Source organism: Phoxinus phoxinus (assembly GCF_949152265.1).
Source record: "Phoxinus phoxinus genome assembly, chromosome: 16".
Classification (NCBI taxonomy): Eukaryota; Metazoa; Chordata; class Actinopteri; order Cypriniformes; family Leuciscidae; genus Phoxinus; species Phoxinus phoxinus.
Window position 1 is genome coordinate 3269952 of NC_136891.1, and position 18089 is coordinate 3288040.

Consider the following 18089-nt stretch of genomic DNA (forward strand, 5'->3'; position numbering starts at 1 on the left):
GTCACACATATGCATGGAGTTGATATCAGCGCTGGGTTGGCTGTTTTGCTTTCCTGTAAATATATTTTATGTTCATAACCACCTCAATCTCCCCTATCTGAACCGAACTATTCAACTATTTATTTTCCATGTGTATTTGCTATTCAAATCAATTACAGACAACAGAAAAAATGCTCTTCATTCATCAGCTGAATTTAGTGGAGCTCGTTAATATAATTAAGATAAATTATTGTTTAAAAAGCATTTTTCTACATGTTACCCATACAATCACTGTGATGCACGTAAGTGGCTTATTGCTTTAGATCACTATAGGATTGGCAAAAATAAGGGTATTTTATAAAACTTATTCATATTTAATATTCTATTTTGAGAATACACCTGTTTAATCCAATTTGTACTATTTTATTTAAAATATTTTGCGCTACTTTTTTGCCATTCAAATGTTCCGCAATAAAACTAAATTGAATTGAAATAGAAAGAAAGAGAGAGAGAGAGACGTGGGGAGGGACAGAAAAAAGTGTGTGTGTGTGTGTGTGTGTGTGTGTGTGTGTGTGTGAGTGAGTGAGTGAGTGAGTGAGTGAGTGAGAGAGAGAGAGAGAGAGAGAGAGAGACGTGGGGAGGGACAGAAAAAATTGTGTGTGTGTGTGTGTGTGTGTGTGTGTGTGTGTGTGTGTGTGTGTGTGTGTGTGTGTGTGTGTGTGTGTGTGTGTGTGTGTGTGAGTGAGTGAGTGAGTGAGTGAGTGAGTGAGTGAGGAGAGAGAGAGAGAGAGAGAGAGAGAGAGAGAGAGTGAGAGAGAGAGAGAGAGAGAGAGAGAGAGAGAGAGAGAGAGAGAGAGAGAGAGAGAGAGAGAGAGAGAGAGAGAGAGAGAGAGAGAGAGAGCGCACGCACAAGCATTCGGGAAAGAGGTGAATTGCATCGTGATTTGATCCGAGCGCAGCTGTGAGACACGCTGGAATCCAAGCAGGCTATTTCTATCGGCACACGTTTGTTTCCGAGTCTTTTCCTCTCAACATCATCCTCGTGCAATGCTTCGCTGTTTTCTGCGTCTCTACATGAGTTGGATTTTAACACAGTGAAGCCTCATGGAATCCGACGCCGGACAGGTTTGTTCTCCTGCTGGATTAAAGCATCCTTCAGTCAGTTCAGCAGCGCAGACAGCGACCGAGCTCTGAGGTGAGGCGACCAATGACAGCACTCATGTGTCCTCGACCTCCTCATTTCACACACACAACAGCACTTTTAACTAGTACAGTAGTTTGTGGCGTATCACCAAACTAAACTAAAAGTAAGAGTATACGACAGTGGCTCTCAACTGGTTTTGTCTCAGGACTCAGATATTACATTGAAATCACACTGAAAGAACATTTTTTTTTTTTTTTTGTACATGCACAAGATACACACTGAGACAAATATTGCATTAATACACACAAGTGACAGATACATTTGCACCAAAATATCATACACACTAAAAAACGCTGGGTTGTTTGAGTCAAATATGGACAAACCTAACCATTTTTTAACAATTTTTTAAACCCCACGGTTAGGTTTGTCCATATTTGACCAAAACATGAGTTGAAACAACCCAGTGTAGAGTTCAATTGGCCAATTACAAAAGATAACGCATTTATTCCCCTTTAACTGTTCTAATTGTGCACAATTGATTATATGGTAAGTTGCATTTTATCGCTTTCCCCCGCTGCCCGAGACCCATCAGAACCAGCGGAGATTCAGCGGTACGAGAGATGGATGGTTTTACTGGTGTTTTGTGGTGTGTGTGGTCATTTCTGCCTGTAGACGCTGCAGTAGTTTGTTGCTGCCGGCTTCTTAAGTTTATTACACACACATACGCAGTAGCCTCGAAACGCTCTCTGGGTACTTTATGATATTACGCAGCTCAGCGTTTGATTTATGAATCCTCAGTGCTGTGGAAACCACTGAGCCGGTGGTTCTCTTGGGAATGACCCTGTTCCCCAACCCGACTTCTGAGAGCTACAAAGTTGCCTCTGAATACAATCTGTGATGGGTCTGGTTTCTCCCAGCGAGATACAGAGACAGGTTTCAGCCGGCGTTTATAATAAGAGGAGTTTTCTCTTGGCACGGTCTCATCTACAGTGGCCAAAACGTATGGACTCTCTTTTATTAATAGGTTTGGCTATTTCAGTGATTCCAGTGAAATCAAATCTTAATGCCATACCATGCAGGGACGGTCTTTGCTTCTGATTTCATTGGAATAGTTTCGGGAGGACTTTTTCTCTTTGGTTTCCTGACTCTGGTGGAGATGAACTTGACTGGCTGCACAAACCCAGACCTGAAGACACATTGAACTCCTTCGGGATGAACTGGACCCGATAGATCCCTCTATCTCTATCTGTCTCGTTCAACATTTACTTTCAAACACATGAATCCTTCTCTTCTGGGAAGGTTTTACTCTAGATATTAAAACATATTGTAGGGATTTGCTTCTATAGCATCAACGCTGGGTTTCAATCCACACATTTTCATGAAAATTTGAAAATGAGGTGTTTTCATCATAGCTTATGCACGTCTTATTGAATAAAAGTTAGCAAGTTTTAAATATAAAATTTAGAGTAAGATTAAAGAAAGCTGAGATGTTCAGTGTAAACGTACAGTAATTACACTCTAAAAAATGCTGGGTTGTTTCAACCCAATTTTGGGTAAAATATGGAGTAACCCAAATGTTGGGTTAAAAATGTAATGTAAAAATTTAACCCAATGGCTGGGTTTGTCCATATTTTACCCAAAATTGGGTTGAAACAACCCAGCATTTTTTAGAGTGTATGCATATGCACAAGAACTTCATTAATGTAATTATTACAATAACCCAAAAGGATGGGCTGTTTCGTTTTCCTCTAAATGTTTCTAAAGCAATTTGAAGTATTGGTTACACTTTATTTTAAGGTGTCATTGTTACAGTGTAATTATACATGTAAGTACTGAGTAATATTAATTAACTGTACTTACTATAGGGTTAGGGATTATGATTTGGTTGAGGGTTAGTTGCATGTAATTATGCATTATTTATTGTTATTACTATTGTACATGCAATATATGTAACAAGGACACTGTAAAATAAAGTGTTATCGAAGTAATTTATTATATTTAGTAAAGGAGTCACAGTGATTTTCCCAGTGGATACAGCTTTCATTTCCATTTTTATTTTGTCCATCAGTTTCCTCAGAAGTGAGGATTTTGTTCTCTCAATACACAATGCTGCTTTACTCTATACGTGATATTTAGATGGCTCCAATTCATCCCAAAGGTTTACTCTGACACCAGAGTCAGTAAATCATTTTCATATAGCCCTCACTTTGGGTCACCGTCGTGCCGGAACAGAAGAAGACTCTCGAGAAATGGTTTCTGCAAAGTTGAATGCACACAATTCTCTCGCACGTCATTGAATGCTGTAGTATTAAAGGGTTAGTTCATACAAAAATTAAATCTCATTAATTACTTATTAATTACTCGCCCTCATGTCGTTCCAAACCCGTACGACTTTCGTTCATCTTCAGGGACACAAATGAAGACACATCTATCACTGATGCTTCAAAAAGTTCATAAAGAGATCATAAAACTAATCCATATGAATTGAGCAGTTTAGTCAAAAAATTCTGAAGAGACACGATCGCTTTATATGATGAACTGATTGAATTTAGGCTTTAATTCACATAAACATTCATCAACTCACACATCAGTTGTTAACCCTTGTTAACCCGTTATGATTTGTCCTCACAGAAATTAGAATAATAATAACAAAACCTATAATTTAGAAGGGGATGTCCACATATTTCTGGAGCAGGAATCAAATCGTGGCTCACACGCATATGGTGTCCATCACACATCCCATTATGAGATAATGACTTAAATCCAAGTCAGCTTAGTTGGTCTGTAATCCCCCTCACCAGAATTACTTCCCCTACTGCCGTAATATATATATATACATTTTTTTTTTACACTAAAATCAGCTGCAGCAAGAACAGACAGACCCTTTTCTCATTTTTCACTGGCACTGAAATGTAAAAAAATAAATATATAGATATTGCAAGATTGTTGCTTTGTTTTGGAAGTATTAAAAAAATCATCATTTTATATTTATCTGGGATAGTGTAATAATGAGGCGACTGTTTCGCACATAAAAACAAAAGCATTTTTTCCCTGAGGATGAGTTGTGCCTTTTCCAACTTCCCCAAATTGAGAGGAAATAAACTGTACAAATTGCCACATGAATGAACTGGTTCCAAGCCAGAACAGATGATTTTCTTGCAGCTTAGTTTAAATAGGTTTGGGTCTGAAGTGTGTGACAGATACATTCACAATCTCTTCTATCAGCTTTATTGACACTGGCGAGTCCCACTGGTGGTTTATCTAGAGGCCAGTAATTGAATCGCTCTATTATGTGTTTGTTTATAAGCCGCTCTCAGAGGAAAAGGCTTTTGTATGTTCAGATATGACACCCTGTGATAATACTGCTTGAATGCCAATGAATTCATCTCTAGTATAATAGGCTAAGAAATCAAAAATGATTGATGTTGCACAATGATTCGAAAGGCACAGGTTGTGACCATAAATACTGACAAAATACAAACAGACAGTCCAGTTAGAAACTACATTGCATGCTGTTAATGCAACATATGCACAATGTGCTGCTAATGCATCTCAAAAAGTGAGCAAAAGCCTAAAGATACACATGATGGTACCAGACATGATCCCTAGTGCTGTTTTACAGCCGTGGACCAAAAATGGGTCACAATATACCAGTCACAGGAGGACTGTGACCCACTTCAGTGGCGGACAGCAGGGGGAAGAACAGTAGTAAATGCAAACAGAACCATAGTTAGAATAGTAAAATAAAATAAACAATCTTATCAACTTTTAAAAGGAAGAAACACACATTTATTAGTTGGTACGCGAATCAGACTCTGGTCAAATTTCATCAACATGTCCTGTGTGCAGAGACTGACACATATCCTCATCCTGAGCAAAAACACACAATTTACAGTAAATAGGGCCCTATATGAACGATGTGAAACGCAAGTATCAAACGCAAGTAACTTTGTGGGCGGATCCCGGCGCTGTTGCTATTATACCGGCGGGATAAATGCCTCTTGCGCCCGACACAAATCTAAAATGTGTTGGTCTGAAGTCGCTTCATTACTCATAGGTGTGGTTTGGGCGTAACGTGAAATAAACCAATCAGAGCGTCCCCTCACATTCCCTTTAAGAGCAGGCGCGCTTGTTCCATGGCGGATTGCTATTATAACGGCGGGTTTGCCAGGCGCACGCAACTTACATGATCGTAACGGTGATTTCTCAGTCTTCAGAATTTAGTTTTCTGGTTCTTGACGGACAACACACTTTGTCAGATGTCCTTATATACCGATGTGTCTCGCCACTATTGATCAAACAGGTTTGATCCGTCATTACTACAATTAGCCTGAATAATTTGGGTAAATGTGTAATCTAGATTTATGCCTATTGTTTCACTTCTTCATGGACACCACAATGATTTCCCTCGTGTGGTAATATATATCCTTGTAATTATGTATGGTTTGCAAAAATATGAACTGCTGCGTCTGTGTAGATGAGAGAAGCAAAGTGTGTGTGCGTTGTGCACACGCTACATTATGGCCAAGCATGCGCGCTTAAAATATCATCTGAATAACGTGCCGTGTACTAAGACCGACAGAAAATGAAAAGTTGTGATTTTCTAGGCCAATATGACTAGGAAACTATACTCTCATTCCTGCGTAATAATCAAGGAACTGCAGCTGTACCAGCAGCGCAATGATATTACGCAGCGCCTGAAAATAGTCCCCAGTGCGGTAACTTGCAACGTGACACGGCACTAAGTTTGTAATATCATTGCGCTGCTGGTACGGCAGCACAGCTCCTTGATTATTACGCAGGAATGGGAGTATAGTTCCTAGTCATATTGACCTAGAAAATCACAACTTTTTGTTTTCTGTCGGTCTTCGTACACGATGTAACTACAGAAGAGTCAAGTTTTAAATAGGAAAAAATATCCCAAAAATTTTTTTTTGAGAGAGATGCTAACGGCCTAATCAGATTCAATGATCTATGCTAAGCTATGCTAAAAGTGCTACCGCCAGTCAGACCCGGAGATCGGCTGAATGGATTCAAAAACGGTAAAACTCAACTGTTTAACTCTAAGGGAGTTGGAAAATGAACTCTGTTGAAGTTTAAAACTATTGGATCTGTCCAGAGCCACTCTGGATCGGCCGTAACCAATCGCTAACGTTTGGTCGTGACTCGTGAAGAAACTTCAACTCAAACTAGCACACGACCTCAACGTCACCGTTCTCAGCCACTCCCTCTGTTCGCTGATTCGACCGGTAAATTTTTTTTACGAGAAAACCCACGAATACACCACAAACCCAGACGTAGTAGGCCTACTGAAGGAATATTCAAATTGACCGGAAGTATGTAAGAGGGCGGAGCCAGGCTACGCCAGCGCAAACCCTCTTAAAAAAAAACGACCATCAAGTTTAAAAAATTAGGGTTATTTTTGCAGCTGAATATGCATGTGTAGAAGTTTCCCCTTTTCAGACGCAGTATTTAAGGGAGGAGAGTGTTCAAATGAATCATGCAAGGTGATTTACTAAGGTTTGCGCTTGTCAATTTACTGGTATTGTGCCATTATTTACAGCGCATGTCTTAAATCAGACGCTAATTTGCGCTGCTCTCGGTAGATTGCGCTGGTCATTATGGAAATGATCCGGCTGCGTCTTTGCTCTTTAATTTGAACTTTCCACTCCCATCTGTGCTTTTTTTCCAATTGTGCTCTCACGCTCCTGCAGAAAAACCAGTGGCTTACAGAAGCTGCAGTGGAATCAGTGGCTGGCTAATGTGGAGACATGAGCAGAACGGTTCATAATGGATTCCAATCTGGCAACATCCTCGTGCTTGTCACCGCCTGGGGCGAGTCCAGCGCGAGGACGCTAATGGAACGGGCTCTTTTGATTATCCTGCTCAAACAAGCTGGAAATACTCCTCCCGTAGACCATCAGTGTGGAAACCAGGCTGACCATGAGTCGGTATTGATAGAGCAGATCTAAACAGCACAGATTCCTCGGCCTTGCATTTGCTTTCTGGAACGATGCAGTGACATTTGTTCAATCAAGCTTCAGCATCACACCAAACTTCATTCAAAATTGATTCAACTTTGACCTTGTTTCATGACATTTACAAGCACTAACAATGATGTATGTCATTAAAAAAAAAAGAAGTCAGGTTGTATGCCACAACATAGAAGGCATAGCATGACATTCAGAGAATAATCATCACAATATATCAATGCTACACTGAAAATATCGCAAGTTACTCTATCAAATCAAGCCATGAGAGACACAATGCAACAGCAATATGATAAATGATGCCAGTGTTCAATGAATTAAAGTGATTAATGATCCCAATAAACACATCTTCTGCCAAGTAATATAGTTCATTAGTTTAACTGTATCTGTTTATGGTTGACACGCAATGCAGTGAAAAAACGTGTGTTCATATTGAGTATTTCACAATATGAATTTAGAGTCAGATTAGCTTTATATAAGAAAAAGAAAACATACAGCTGGTCATTAAAGCAAAATAAACCACAACAGGAAAAGCTGGAATCAAGAGACAAAGCGAATATGCCACTTATAGTAAGTCTACTTAAATAAATTAATAATAGGACATATTTAAAACTACAATTAATATTTTTATTTTATTATGTGAGAACAAAGAGAGTGTGGACTGAGATATATGACAGATATGAAACTATACCAATGTAATGTATAGAGCTGGTCGATATTTATCAGAAGAAGCAAAAAATCCTCAATATTAGATTGTGGGTATAAATATAGCTAATTTCATTGGACCCCTAAATTAAAAGGAAGCTTAACAAAAAGTTGTTTGCATTCATTATCAAGGTCTAACGAACATGTGCAATGAAATTAATATTATATGTAGGAAATTATTTACCTGAGAAAAGTACTGAAAATCACAGTTGTACAATGAAAATATCCTAACCATATAATGTCCATTGATTGACCAGACTGCTAAATATGACTAAGGAATGAAGATTTTAAGATATTATGAACATCAACATCATGATTTTCTGTGAAGCAGAGATGTGTGTTGTTAAAATCGCAATATAAATCAATCAGAATGAGGCATTCCCGTCAGTAGAGTCTGAGATTCCTGACTTTCTCTCAAGCTAAAGCTCTTATTCAGGTGAGAGCAGAGTTAGTAGAGCGTGCAGATCAGCGTGTCATCACATCTGACATCTCTGCCAGCGTAGCAGGACGTCCTCCAGGGCCAGCGGCTCTTCTGCAGGCACAGACAGAGGAGAGCAGAAGCCCACGGAGATGATGACGGCACCTGCTATCAGAGGGCTTCAGTCTGTGAGAAGGTTCTGCAGCGACCCAAATCTGCTTACGTGCATTTAAAGATTAGAAGCAGTCCTGCTGGAAGAGCACGATAACTGCTGCTCCAATCCGGCACCTGCACTAAACCCGGCTCCCCAGTTACACGCCAGAGGCTTTTCCAGGGCAAGACAGCTGGACGCGTGCATAAAGATGGCCGGAGCCGCTCATTAGATTCATCTTCTTCCTCTCAATACTCTAGTAAAGTTTTGTTAGTGCATACTGGACTTCTGCAAACACAATGCTGTGCATGTCCTTCTGCATTGCATTTAATCTTAGGTTACTCTAGAACAGTGGTCACCAACCTTTTCAAGCTGAAGATCCCTGACCTCGGCCTAAATGAAAGGCAAGATCTACCTATCGAAGAATAGATAGAAAAGACAGCCCAGATTGTACTTCCAACTTGAGGCCTTTTATTTCATATTTTACATGTATTTGAATTTAATATACATTAAATACATAATTTTTTTTTTTTTTATACTTTAAACCTGATGCAACCATCTTATGATCAGATCATATGAAGTGGCACTGAACTAAAACAAATGCCATTGTCAGCAGTGAAGTGCTTATTCACTGAAGTTTCTCAAGGTAGGCTACTACCCTTAACATTTAATAAATGAACTGTATACTAACAAAATTATCAATAATCTCAATTAAGCTAAGTGCAGTTATGTCCCATCTTATGCAACATCACTTTTTACAATGCCACCAGAAGGCAAAACTGCTGCAATAATGTTACTCAAGTCAGTGTGACCGTCCAATCCTAGCTCAGCAACTGTAACTAAGGAGAAGGACCTCCGTCAAACATTCCGATTCCAGCAAGATAGTGAAACGATGCGCCTATGGCAGTGAGGTCTGCGCGGGCTTAAAACTTGCTGTATTTTATGATTGCTTTCAACTATTATTACAAAATAGGCTACATGTACAAACACCGTTTCACTACGGCACTGCGGCCCCTCATCAGTCAGCAAACAAGAGAAAAAAAAAGAGAAAAAGACTTACTAATTACAAAACTTTGATGTGGTTGAACAGGTACACAGTCACAAATTCCTCTGGAACTCAAACATTAAACTTCAAAACAAAGTTTGCGCAGTTGCACAACTATTTACACAAATATATCCTTCTCAGTCGGCTACGAGTTATGAATGAAGAGAACAGCATCGAGAGTTGATGGTTTCAGCGCGTCCTCTGATTGCAGTGTTGTGACTGAAATAGCGCGCGCGGCGGCGGGAGCACATGCGCAAAACAGTTTTGTAAAATTATATATGATCAAATAAAAATTATTGATACATAATTTTACAAAACTGTTTACTTCATGTGCTCCCGTGCGCTATTATGTCTATACCTTCTGTCGTGCCCTGGAGGATATGTCTGCTGCATTACTCCAAAACCAATCACTTAATGTATGGAGCTCAACCCAGCCATGGCTATGGTTCTCAATTGTTTGACGGGCGTAGTAACAATAACTAAGTTAAAATCTCCGGAATCTAGAGCGAGCGCGCCCGCGAGACAGAGACTGTGCTCCAAACCGCGTAGCGCGTGCACGGCAGAGAGAGCAAGAGACCGCGCGCGTGTGCCTCATCATGAAGCGCATATCCCCGCCTCCGCCGCCGAAGTTTCTCGGGGTAAAGGGCATCATAAAGGAATTATGCAATTATGCTTAGGGCACCAAAATGGCTAGCAGCGCCAGCGGTCACTTTAAATAAAGCAGTTGGATTAAGAAATACAGATGCTTGCAAAACTGAACTTTTTTTCGGGAGCTACCGGGACAGTGATAAAGATCTACCAGTCGATCGCGATCGACGGGTTGGCGACCACTGCTCTAGAAGAACTGAAAGAAATTGTATAAACAAGCATTTACACTGCATCTTTAAGAAAAAGCACAAAAACAAAAACAAAAAAAGTATACATTTACATGTAGATCTAAATATGTTATACCAATAGTAGGGTTGTGCGCCATTCAGAAATGGATTTGAATTAAGCCAGCAAACAGGAAGTGGAATTTGACTTTAAGGAAGTAAATATAAAATGTATTGGGATTAAAAAGAAATTCATAAGTAGCCGCCATTTTTAGCTGTAATTTAACTAGCAAAGTCAATACAAACTTTGAACGTTGGCCTTACAGAAGACAAACAGATCTATATCAACACCCTAACATCCACGCACAACACCCCAACAACCACCCACAACACCCCAACAACCACCCACAACACCCTAACAACCACCCAGTCCACCCTAACATCCACCTACAACAACCTAACAACCACCCACAACACCCTAACATCCACCAGTCCAACCTAACATCCACCTACAACACTAACAATCACCCACAATACCCTAACAACCACCCACAAGACCCCAACAACCACCCACCCACCCTAACAACCACCCACAAGACCCCAACAACCACCCACACACCCTAACAACCACCCACAAGACCCCAACAACCACCCACAACACCATAACAACCACCCACAACACCCCAACAACCACCCACAACACCCTAACAACCACCCAGTCCACCCTAACATCCACCTACAACAACCTAACAACCACCTACAACACTAACATCCACCCACAACACCCTAACATCCACCAGTCCAACCTAACATCCACCTACAACACTAACAACCACCCACAAGACCCCAACAACCACCCACCCACCCTAACAACCACCCACAAGACCCCAACAACCACCCACACACCCTAACAACCACCCACAAGACCCCAACAACCACCCACAACACCATAACAACCACCCACAACACCCCAACAACCACCCACAACACCCTAACAACCACCCAGTCCACCCTAACATCCACCTACAACAACCTAACAACCACCTACAACACTAACATCCACCCACAACACCCTAACATCCACCAGTCCAACCTAACATCCACCTACAACACTAACAACCACCCACAATACCCTAACAATACCCTAACAACCACCCACAAGACCCCAACAACCACCCACCCACCCTAACAACCACCCACAAGACCCCAACAACCACCCACACACCCTAACAACCACCCACAAGACCCCAACAACCACCCACAACACCATAACAACCACCCACAATACCCTAACAACCACCCACACACCCTAACAACCACCCACAAGACCCCAACAACCACCCACACACCCTAACAACCACCCACAAGACCCCAACAACCACCCACAACACCATAACAACCACCCACAACACCCTAACAACCACCCACAATACCCTAACAACCACCCACAATACCTTAACATCCAGCCAGACCACCCTAACATCCACCCACAACACCCTAAAAACCACCTACAACATCCTAACAACCACTTACAAGTATAATAACCACCCACAACACCCTAACATCCACCCACAACACCCCAACAACCACCTACAACACTAACAAACCACCCACAACACCCTAACATCCACCCACAAGACCCCAACAACCACCTACAACACTAACAAACCACCCACAACACCCTAACATCCACCCACAACACCCTAACATCCACCCACAACACCCCAACAATCACCTACAACACCCTAACATCCACCTACAACACTAACAAACCACCCACAACACCCTAACAACCACATACAACACTAACAACCACCCACAACACTCTAGAATCATGGCAGCAAGTTATACACAGGCAAACACCACTCACACTTTGAAAAAAAAAGTAAAAGTCTGGTTATATACAGAATACTTAGCATTTTAATTTGAGAACACTTGCAAAGAAACTCAATAATCAGTCAGGAAACTACAAGGCAGAAAACAAGAATAAGTAAACAGGTCACATTAATTCAAGAAGCAAAAGCGGAGGAAGATAATAGTGCAGAATGAAATGGCATCAGTCCTGCTGCTGGCACTGAGATAATGCTGCTTTATAGGACAGAACGGCTACATCTCCCCCACTGTATTGACCCGGTGCACGATCGGGAGATGGATGCCCAGGCCCGGCAGGCAAAATATCACACGGAAATGACCCACACCAATGAGGCGGTTTTCTGCATGTGTGTAACGATTGTGCTTAATTACTCTGTGTGTGTGCGCGTGTGTGTGTGTGTGTGTGTGTGTGTGTGTGTGTGTGTGTGTGTGTGTGTGTGCGTGTGTGCGTGTGTGTGCGTGTGTGTGTGTGTGCTGTGGCCTGGAACAGCTGTGTGAAGGTTGATTTGTGCTGTACCTTCTCTCTTTAAATACATGTTTCTTCATCACAGAAGCTCGCATCCAGTTTTCTATATTTAGATGTGTTTTCTAAGTCAAGCATCACTACTACTGCAGCTTATATTTAGGGTCAATGATTCGAACAAACCGCTAACACTAAGCATTAAGATTTAGAGTCTAACATCTCAGAAATCATTTGTGCTGCAGACATGAATGATTCCTCAATGAAATGGCAAATACCACTTACAACATACAGTAGCAACATATACAATGTTTTCTTTAGACAATGTAAAGATCTACTTCTGCCTTTCATTCGGCAATTCTGCTCATTTTTCTCTCACATTTTTCTTTCGCTCTCAAATGAACCACAATCCCATACCGACATAATGGCTTCTATTTGAATCAGACTGGCATCTGTGATCAATGGGAGGTCAAACGTCCACCAGAGTCTCTGATGAGCAGCCAGTGAAGTCAGTGCAGCCGTCTCACATTTCTGTAAGCTTTACATATACAAAGAGTAAAACACCCACATTAAAGCGGCGCCAGAAATATATACAGCGAAAATAACTGGGTTGTTTGGAATTGCACACTAGCATATTACTCGTACTATTTCTGTACGTGGTATACTGACTGTACTGAGTTTACAGCAGAGCAAACTGTGTATAATACTGAGCCCTGCACTGGAATGAGCTTTTCAATCCGATTACTGCCGATACACTATATATGATAGTTGTGTGTGTTTTAAATGTATTGCCAAATCAGCTGACAGATGACAGATACAGATTCAACAATCCAAAAAAAAAAAAAAAAATGCAAACATTTTAATATAATTCAACAATTTTGTATATAAACATAGAAATTATTCTGGTTCTCCTCATATAGGGGTCTCTTTCTCTTTCTCTTTCTCTTTCTCTTTCTCTTTCTCGGGGATTTTTTCATTAAAATCAATGTAAAACAATTTGATCAATGATATTTTTTTATGTAATATTTTGCATTTTGAGATCTAATTAATATTTATGCAATAATAATGATCCATTCGTTTCCAAAATTTTTACAATGCAATAGGCTACAAGTTTTGTTTTACAATACAATACTTTTTTTTTTTTTTTACTATTATTCTTAGTTTTTAATTAGCCCCTTCATTGCTGTAATTTTTCCTACATTGTGGCTGATTTGTATTGTAGACCAAAAATATTATCTGTATTTTAAAACTTTATTTTAAATTCCCATTCACTTTCATGCTGGTCATTTTTGACCGCGAGGAGTAAAAGAATGCCTTTTTTAATTGACCATTTAACCTTTTCGAATCATGTCCACGATTTGTGTGTGTGTGTGTGTGTGTGTGTGTGTGTGTGTGTGTGTGTGTGTGTGTGTGTGTGTGTGTGTGTGTGTGTGTGTGTGTGTGTGTGTGTTTCACATAGCAGGTGCCACAAAAGTCACCAAGTGTCATACCATTCCGATGAAGTAAAATCGGTTCTAAAAATATATTTTCACAAAGATGCTGTAATGTAATGCCAGTCCCTGAACTGTGTGTTCATGTGATAGTGTAGCATGCTGCTGTTTGAAATATTTACCTCTGCATTATGTGCACATTTCACACACTGTTACATGTGCACATGCACATTTACATTTATTCAGTTGGCAGAAGCTTTTATCCTATGAATCAGAAGCACTGCATGCAGTTACCAACAATATTTGCAATACAAAATGGCAATTTCCAAATGTAATCTAGAGCAGTGCGAGCGTTGGCAAGTCAGAGGACTCAAATCAACAGATTTTCTGAAAGCGCCACAGAGTCGGATGTTTACATCTTCAGGAAGTAAAACTATGATAGTTCTCTGCAGAGAAGGTATTTTAGCATTGAAATATTACACGTGGCATCTTTAATCTCCTGCTCCACACATCCAGTTAAACACACGCAGGAAGTGGCGGAGTGGAGCTGATGGATTGGAGACCTTCGTTTCCTCATGGCACACAGTAATTAGTCGTGTGATGTGAAATCAATCAGCTCAAGTGGTGAGCCCAGCAGATACACCTCCTAAAACACACACACACACACACACACACACACACACACACACACACACACACACACACTAATGCCTCGCTCACCTACATAGACACCTGCCTTCTAAGGGAGCAAATAACTGAAATGCACCCTCATAAACAACTGATTTGGAGCACTCAATAAAGGCGTTACATAACTGTGTGTGTTATTTTACTATCACTGAGATACTATTATAGTTTTTTTATAGTTTTTTTTTTTTTATTCCCATTTTATTTGTTTTAGTACATCATGAAAATGAAGAATGCAGCTTTGTCAACTGCTAAAATAAAGGGCCCTATGATCCTACAGCCGGTGCAATGCAGCGCCAGACGCGACCCGAGTGTTTTCTGCTAGTTTCAGCCCGACGCAGTTATCATTTTCACGTCCTGCGCCATATTGTTTAAATAGCATTTGCGCCCATCTGTTCTCCTCATGGGCTGCTGGTCTGAAAATGAGGTGTGTGTTCAGGCGCATTGTTGACGCATTGCTATTTTTAGGCAAATTAAATAAACTGCGCCATTGACCAACTGAAACCTGGTCTAAAGTCACTGCCGCAATATGTTTTTGTTATTTAAAGAGCGCTTTAGAAATATGCGCCTACAGGCGGGTCCACAATGCGCGTACACTCTGCTTATTACACACACAGGGACACGCAGCAACACACAAACATGCCAAATATTAAAAATAAAAGGATTCAAATATAAAAGATTATTATTGTGTACATAAAGATATGATGGAATCCGGCTTGTCCCGCATAGATGGTCTCCTCGCGTCCAAAACACACCCATTGCTCATTAAGAGAATAGGGACGACCCTTTTATACCATGCGCCTGGCGCGCACCGGCCATTTTTCCCGTCGTTAAACTAGCAGAAGTGGATTCGGACATGTCCATAGCCGTGCGCTTTAGACCATGTGCTTAGATTGTTAAAATAGGTCCCTAAATGTTTACGTTTTGTAATGTAGACGTTGAGTTACTCGCTCACAGCAGTGTGTTGTGTGTATTGGCAGTAGCAAGTCCTGTATTTGCTCTGCAGCAGCAGCAATAACATCAATATTTTCATATTCATATTTAAAAATTACATCAAGCCTTTTTCATATACATTACCAGGCCAAACACTCTGAGAGTCGTCATGACAGAACTATGGTTACTGGTGAGAGGATAGTATTCAGACAGACAGTATTGGAGACGCTATAGTGTAAGCTGCTGTGTTCACAGGAGGTTTTGATACACACCTGTAAGTAAATACAGTTGTCGATCACAAAAATTGACAGTGAACGTAGCCATACTTGGCTACGTAGCCATACTTGGGGGTTAGAGATTTAAACAAACCCTCAAGCATAAAACTTTAAAAATCACTCTGACTTACATTGAAGGAAGGGCCGAGCAATTTCTAGAGAGCAGAATATCTAAGAGACTTGTGTGGTGTGTGAGAAATCATCTGTCTGTGTGTGTGTGTGTGTGTGTGTGTGTGTGTGTGTGTGTGTGTGTGTGTGTGTGTGTGTGTGTGTGTGTGTGTGTGTGTGTGTGTGTGTGTGTGTGTGTGTGTGTGTGTGTGTGTGTGTGTGTGTGTGTGTGTGTGTGTGTGTGTGTGTGTGTGTGTGTGTGTGTGTGTGTGTGTGTGTGTGTGCACATATCTTATCCTCAATTGTTATCGATTTTATCTTTCCAATTACTGAGTCCTCCGGCTGAACGAGAAACAGGAAAACAGTGGCAAGAGGTGAAGAGCATGAGCTTTTCTGTGCTGCACGAACACAAGCACAGAGAAACATCATGAGTTCAGCATTCAGGAGGGAATCCACTAAGAAAAAGCTGCACCTGCTGAAGGTGCTTTTAAACCTGCTTTTTAAAGGTACACTGTATAGTTTTTTAAGTATTTTATTAGCTAAAATCAATGTCTTTATTCATGTCCTCATTGGTGTAAAATTAGCTCTGCCAATGATCTGACTTATCCTCGTAAGCGAAGAATTTCTTATCTTTATTTACATTGGACGGGTAAGTCCACGGAGGCTTCCATGTCGTTCCGCCATTTTGAAAAACTATAATAGCAGAGAGGGACAAAAAGCACTAGCCGTCCTCAACACGTTTTCATTCAGAGCCAGCGTCACGTGACTGACACCAGCCGAAGCGGACGAGAACAGTAGAGAGAGCGTTTCCATTACCCTTCAAATTGCGCAAATTGAAATTGTGAATTGAAAATACGCTCAATGGAAACACGTCAATTTTCGCAAAAACTCCCATTTATCGCAAAAAAGTTTTTACGCTCGCATGAGGAGGTTTTTCAGGCAATTCAAAAAATAAATATTTCGCAAAATTGCAATGGAACCAGTTTTAGGACATTTACAGTCACCTGACGTAGAGGACGCGGTGTGTTTGGACAGAAGACGAGACAGAGTTATTTATTAAAATCATAAAAGACAAAAGAATTACAGGAATACTGGATTCTAAACCTCAAAGAAATGCCACAGCCAAGACCTCGAAGCAGAAACTAGGGAGAAACACCCAGAAACACTCACAGGTATAAGAGTCTTTCCTTGCCATTAATGCTTGGATAACACACACACGTCTCCTTCTGTTAATAATAATAATGGCCAGTGCGGTGACTGTGATATATAAACCTACCAACATCTGTTGACATACATTTTTTAATGACTTATCACGAGAGGAAAAAATTATGTTTTAGTCGCATAACATCGGTTAATGGAAACGCCGTCATTTCGCAATAGTTTTGTATCGATAAAAAAAAAAAAAACGCAAAAGTTTTGCGCAAATCTGTAATGGAAACACAAACATTTGAAAGGCTGCACTGCACGGTACTTCATAATGTGTGTCAAGTTGCAGTTTGTGTGAAATAACAAACCTCATCACCTGAAAGAAAACTCGATGAAGTGCTATTGGAAGACATGTTGTCATCGCTTCTTGGTACATAACGACTACCGTTGTTGCAACACGCATTTGCGAGGCGCTAGAGAGCACTATTCGTTTGAATGCAAAATACAATTTCACCGCTAGATGGGAGAAATTCCTACACTGTGTACCTTTAAGCACCTGATTTAAATGTACAGCTAATGAACATTGTGAAATTCATTTCGATCTATGTATACATCCATCTACTGTATAAAATAATGACATTCCTCATATTTCCTTACTGTGTAGTACTGTGTGTAATGTGGGTGCAATGAGTAGCATGACAGCATATACAGTATTCAATAAACAAAAGCTGGAAAAGACCCAGATGTACATCAGACATGCAGACACTTTACTTTTAGAGTAATGCCAACATCATAGATGTAGTATGTCCAGATTGCATTGATAATAAATATGCATTCACTACTGTTCAAAGGTTTGGGGTCAGTAAGAGTTTTTTGGGAACACTATTCTACAGTGTCCTTGTTACATATGTTACATGTACTTACCATATAATAACAG

At 40.5% G+C, this 18089-nt stretch overlaps 1 protein-coding gene across 1 annotated transcript in view; it reads left to right on the forward strand.

Moving 5' to 3' along the window:
• The first annotated feature begins 920 nt into the window (after positions 1–920).
• The window catches only part of tmem121ab (transmembrane protein 121Ab), a 55078-nt gene continuing 37909 nt past the window's right edge, over positions 921–18089 (forward strand). The window contains exon 1 of the mRNA XM_079639572.1: positions 921–1174. The gene's annotated coding sequence lies outside the window, so the exon portion shown is untranslated. The remainder of the gene's footprint in view (positions 1175–18089) is intronic.